Source organism: Macadamia integrifolia, chromosome 4 (genome assembly GCF_013358625.1).
Source record: "Macadamia integrifolia cultivar HAES 741 chromosome 4, SCU_Mint_v3, whole genome shotgun sequence".
NCBI classification, from domain to species: domain Eukaryota; kingdom Viridiplantae; phylum Streptophyta; class Magnoliopsida; order Proteales; family Proteaceae; genus Macadamia; species Macadamia integrifolia.
Genome location: NC_056560.1, coordinates 9,851,862 through 9,858,580, shown reverse-complemented (window position 1 = coordinate 9,858,580; position 6,719 = coordinate 9,851,862).

Genomic DNA, 6,719 nt, shown 5'->3' with positions numbered 1-6,719 from the left:
GAACGATCTCACTGAGGTATGCCATGTCTGATATTGAATTTCTATTTGCCTGATGCTATACTTACCCTTCCTTGGTTTTGCAGGCTACTTGGAGACCATTCCATGACCTTGTGTATTCGGATTCTGAGAGAGTCGACTGGGTTCATCAATTGTCTAAGAACTAAGTCCTTTTTCAGGGGCCATGCCTGGTACTTAGGAGAGAGGGTACTATCCCAATGGTCAAACATCGATCCGTGTCCTTCTTCCGGTCTTCTTCCACCCACTAGGCATTGTCCAGAGATTGTCCCTGCAAAGGAGATGAAGTACTTGGCTAACGAAGTATGGGAGGATCCTTTCTTGAATCGGATAGGGACTATGGAGCCTTCCTGGAGGAGGAGACAGTGTACACCCCTCTTAGTCCCAATGGTCCAGTGGTATGTTGCCATTTCTTGAGTATTTCCTGCAAATTCTTCCTTGTTTTGGTAGTGACTGATGTTCTTTCAAGGGAGAGTGAGACGTGTAGATCCTTCTACTGTTCGGTCGCATGCCAATGCTACCGATCCTTTACAAGCAGGGTCCTCTACCATTGTCAGTGGGTCTCTTAGAGTTGCTAACATCTCCTTTTGTGGCTTCCCTATCTGGACCTATCCCAACGCGGCCAACCCCAGTCTCTCTCATCTTCTGGAGCCGAACATAGATGTAAACGCTTCCTTTGGGCTGCCTATTCCTTATGATTATGTGAGTATCTAATCATTTTTTAATTAAATCTTGACTTCCTTTGGCTGATATGCTCTTTCTCAGTTTCCCCAGAGGTCTATACTGAGATTAGGAGGATGCACTATAGCCTATGCGAGGTGATAGTTACCAAGGATTGGGAGATTGCCCGGTAGAGTGCACTGATTGAGGACCTAACCCAAAGGCTGGAGCAGGTTGGAGTAGCATCTATGGACTCCCCGGTGCTTCATGAGGATAGTTCAAAGTACGGTTCAGATGATGGCTTTTGACCCATAGGGATTTGTTCCTGTATTTCCTGCAAACACAAACACATAGATATTTTCTTTCTTTTTTCTTTTTCCCTCCCCTTGTTTGTTCATTATTTTATTTCGGCATCTCTATGAAAACTTAGTTTTGGCATAAAGAAAATCTTTCTTTCTTCTTTTTTGTTTATTTTTTTGCAATGCTTAGGCACAATCAATTCCATATCTCAAGTCATAATTAGAACAATCGGGATAACACGAAAATCCAAATACTTCATCATTCCATTACCAAATGAATTACATGAAAAGAGGGACAATTTTCCTACTACAGATGGGATAGGTGAATTACAAGGTGGGGAGACAATTCTTGAGGTGGGTGAAAGTTCACTAACTCTTCTGGGTCCTCCTCGAGCCCGTATTGTCAGCTGTTGTACATAGGCAAATAAAAGGACATGTGTATCAATCCCATCAATCTGACATAGTTGTGGCCAAGGGTCTTCATCATAAAATCTTCTTGTGGCTTCCTTCGGCACCTCCATGCGATATCCTGCACTGTCCTTTCTTGTAGATACTTTTCCCAATCGCTGATAAGGTTGAATGCCAAAACTTCTCTCTTATCCCGGTAACAAAAAACTCCGAGTGGGCTTCCCCTTAATGGTGTGGTGAGCTTCAGTTTCTCGAGGAGCAAAATCTGAAAAATAGCAGGACTTCCCTGATAATGATCTAGTCCAAATTTATGACCATAGCTCATGTCATCAAAACCCTTGAACATTTCTGCAAGAACCGTAGCGACAATGTCACCTCCCTTCTTCAACTATTTTACTACCTCAATCAGAACAGATGGTGCACCATACCCGGGAGTGTGGAGAATATAACGTGCCATCAAGTAAAGTAAATAAGCATCTAGGGATCATTGCTGATGGATTCCTCCTATTGGTAGATAACGGATGAAGATCTGAGCCACCTTCAGAATGTCGATCTTCCCATACCTGACAAACTTCTTTACTTCTTCTTTCCATCTGAAGAAACCCTAAATTTTCTCTAAGCAATCCTTCTTCAAAGAGGGTTGGAACAAACTGCCTTTGGGTGGAGATAGCATACAAACCTGAAATTCTTCAAGAGTTGGGCAAATCTCCGCTAATCCAAATCGAAATACATGTAGGTCGGCATCCCAATGTTGAGGCACCTGTCGGAGTAATTGGTGATGTAGCTTCACACATCCAACTTGGCTAAGAAAGGACACATTTGTGGATTCCAGCAATCCTTGTGCCCTCATATTTATGTCTAAGGTCCATTTCCTTAATGCCTTATCCAACAAGCCCATGAATTTTCCTGAAACCAATACAAACAACGAGATATGATGATTTATCAAAGCATTACTCATTAGCTAATGATTCAAATAGGCCTTTACCATTTTTGCATCAAGCTCTTCTTTTTTTCTTTTGACTTTGACTGATCAAGGGTGAAGAATAAATTGGCCTTGATAAACTGGTGCTGGGTGGTGATTTTCTTTTAGGGGATAGAATCCTAGATAAGAATGGATGGACCATAGGTGAATGACAAATACCTAATGGCCTTGCATGCCAAATGGCGATTCTTGGGGGATAGAATCTTGGGTAAGAAGTGATGGACCAATGGGTGGTTAATAGATACCTAATGGCCTTTCATCCAAATGACGATTCTTGGGGGACACAAACTATGATGATCTTTTAAGGTACTTTGATTATTAATCAAGGAAACAATTTATTGCCTTATGGTTGAGACCGCACTTACACATATCAAGTTGCCTACGCATCCCTCAAAAGGAATCAGGTTTGATGTAGTTCAGGACATTCACCCTTTTAGACAAAATATTTCTTAAGTTGATCTATGTTAACAAGTCTGGGTATTTCTTCGCCATTATGGTCTACAAGTTTCACAGCTTTGCCTAGTAGAATTTCTTTGACAGTGAATGGGTTGCTCTAGTTGGGCCTAAATTTTTCTTTTGAGAATTGGGGCTCTTTGTTCTCAAAGAATAAGTTTGCCTTCCTCTATGTGATGGGGCTTTACATTCTTATTAAAGGCCCTAGCCATTCTTCATTGATATTTCTTCAGCTTATCCATGGCTTTCATGCACCTTTCATCGAGAAAGTTGAGCTTATCATGTCTGGCCTGTTGACTATCAAGAAGCACCCTCAGGGATGGTACCAGGATTTCCACGGATAGAACCGTCTCAACTTCATACACCAAAAAGAAAGGAGTTGCCCCTGTAGAAGATTGTACAGAAGTCTGGTATGCCCATAAGGCAAGGGGTAGCTTATCATCCCAATCCTTATGTGTTTCCACCATATTCTACAGAATGACCTTGATATTCTTGTTAGTTGCTTCTACTGTCCCATTGGTCTATGGCCTGTAAGTGTAGAGCAATGCCTTTTGATACCGAATTTTACGTAGATTTTATCGGTCTTGCCCCAGAAATGAGATCCCTGATCTAATATCAATTCTTAAGGTACTACTCCACATTGGGAAATGATATTTTCCTAAATGAACTTGGCCACCTTAGCAGATGTGAGGACTGCATAGGACTAAGCTTCTATCCATTTGGTGAAATAATCAATGGTTACCAAGATGAATTCTTGGCCATTGGATGCTTTAGGGTTGACCTTTCCAATGATATCAATGCCCCAAGTGGAGAATGGCCAAGGTGAACTGAGCGAATGCAACTCTGTTGGCAGGATACGTATGATGTTAGCAAATATCTGACACTTGTGGCATTTCTTGATGAAGTCCACACAATCTGCTTCCATTGTGTTCCAGTAATATCCTAGCCTAAGGATCTTCTTAGATAACATCTTGGCATTCATGTGCGGTCCACAAAGACCTTGATGAATTTCTTCCATGATAGTTGAAGTTTATTCCTCATCTACACACAACTACTATATTCCGTCATATGACCGTTTGTATAATAGATCCTCTTAGAGAATAAACTGGGTGGCATATCTTCTCAGAAACTTCTTCTTTCTGTCAGTTCCTTCAACTGGATTCTTCCTTTCCCTGATGAAATCCACTATGTGAATGAACCAAGGCTAACCATCCACAATGAGAGAGTTTACTGAATTCTAATAAATGGGTCTGCTTCTTTATTCTACCAAGAATGGTCGGACTCTAGCCATAGTTGCACTCTACCATAGAAGCCAAGGTTACAAGGGGCATCAACAAACCTGTTATTATCCCTCTGGAAGTATTCGAACGAAATCTTCTCAAAGTGTTCAATCACCTCTTCCAGATGCTCTTGATATGGCTTCAGCTTCTCATATCTAATTTTCCACTTTCCCTATGTCTGACAGATGATAATGGATGAATCGTTGTAAACCTTGATCCTTTTCACCCTAATAGTTAAAGTAGTTTCGAGTCCCAAAGCACAAGCTTCATACTTAGTAATGTAGTTGGTACAGGGGAAGTCGAGGCAGAATGATGAAGATAAATAAAGACCGTCAGGAGTGACAAGCAATACCCCCGCACCACATCCCTTATGATTGGCTACTCCATCAAAGAATAACTACCATTCATTAACTGTATCTTCTTTTTCGACCTCTGCGTTTCCTTCATTGGAAAAGGCATCATCCAAGGACCTTCCATCTTCTGTGGGGTGAGCAGCGAAATAATCAGCTATGACCTGACCCTTGATAGATTTCTAAGAAACATAGGTGATGTCAAACTCTGATAGCAAAGTAGCCAATGAGCCATCCTTCCTATTAAGTCCAATTTCTCAAAGAGATATTTGATGGGATCCATCTTTGAGATCAAATGCATTGGATAGGAAACCATATAATGTTGTAACCTTTTAGTTGCCTAAATCAACGCAGCACAAGTTCTTTCCAAAGATGTGTACTGAGTCTCATATTCCAGAAACTTCCTGTTGAGGTAAAATATGGCATGCTCGCCCCCTTTTATGTTTGCTTCTATGCTAGGAAAGAACCAATAGAATATTCTCTCACAGACAGATACAACAGAAGTGGTTCTCCTTCCACTAGTGGTGTCAATACTAGTGGGTTCATAAGGTACTCCTTGATCTTGTCAAAAGCTTATTGGCATTGTTCATTCCAATCAGTTGGTTGATCCTTTTTCAACAACTTGAAAATTGGTTCACAGATTATAGTCAACTGAGCTGTGAATCTACTAATATATTGGATGTGACCCAGAAATCCTCGTATTTGCTTCTCAGTCCGAGGCATGGGCATTTCCTGAATTACCTTGATCTTAATAGGGTCGACTTCAATGCCTCTTTCACTCACCAAGAAGCCTAACAACGTTCCCGTCGTTGCCCTAAATACACACTTCTAAGGGTTCAACTTCAGCTGATACTTCTTGATTCTTTCAAAGAATCGCCTTAGTGCTGGAATATGCCCCTGCCGATTTTTAAACTTTACTATCATGTCATCCACATAAATTTCCACATCTTTGTTCATCATGTCATGCAATATGATTTTGGCTGCTCTTTTATAGGTTGCCTCGGCGTTCTTCAGTCCAAAAGGCATCACCTTGTAACAATAGGTTCCCCATGGAGTGGTGAAAGCTGTTTTCTCACGATCCTCTGGGTACATGCTTATTTGGTTGTATCCCGAGAATCCACCCATGAATGATAATAAAGCATGCCCCACCATATTATCCACCAATACATCAATGTGAGGTAATGGAAAATCATCTTTAGGGCTTACTTTGTTGAGATCTCAGTAGTCTACACACATTCGTACCTTTCCATCTTTCTTCGGTACTGGTACAATATTGGTCAACCATTGGGGATACTTCGCCACTTGGAAGAAACCCGTATTCCATTGCCTCACAATTTCTTCTCTGATCTTCTCACTCCATTCTAGCCGCATTCTTCAAAGCTTCTGTTTTACCGGCTTTGCCACGGGGTTAGTCGACAATCGATGCTGCACAATGTTGGGTTCGATACCAAGCATATCCTCGTAAGACCAAGCAAAGACTTTGGTGAATTCCTTCAAAAGATTAGTCATCCATTCTACTTCTTTGTCATCAAGGGTGGTGCCAATTTTTATCTCTCAAAGGCATTGGTCAGTTCCTAAATTAAAAACCCGAGTTTCCTCATGGATGGGTTGGGCTTTCTTTGGTTTGCATTGCTTTATTAATTCTTGATATTTATTAAGATCATCATCGGAAAAAGGAGCAAGGCATACTTGGAATCAGAAATTTCATTCATGAAAGAAGTAATAGACTTGACATATAAGGACTCTTGACTCTTCTTAAGAGGGGAGATTGACACAGAATCACAAACAATAGATTCGACTATAGACTCGATAACTATCTTGATGCTTTCTCTAGGGGAATCAAGCTAGTTGACATAATAACATGAGCAAACTTTAAGTTTTCTCCAATGCTTGTCCAACTCAGAAGTGGTTCAGTGGCTTGATGGATGAGGAGATGTGGCAAATGGCCTTCTTCGCCTTCTGAGAAAGTTGCTACTATTTCTTTAGTGGCGCAATGGTTCCTCTGGACAGGTGCCCGCTTCTTTATGAATACTAGCTGATCGATCTCATGCTCTCGAAAGCCAAACTTTCTGAGGGGTGAAGATCGATGAAGACTGCTCAATCCTTTTTCTATGAAGTCTATCTTTTCGAGCCTGTTGAAGGATGCCATCCTAGTACCTCGATCACATCTTTGACCACGTTCACGAGCCCTCCCATTACAATGGGTTCGGGCACAGTACATACACACCATCATCCTCTGTGCTCTCCTCTGTTTTGCATACACACTTCTTCC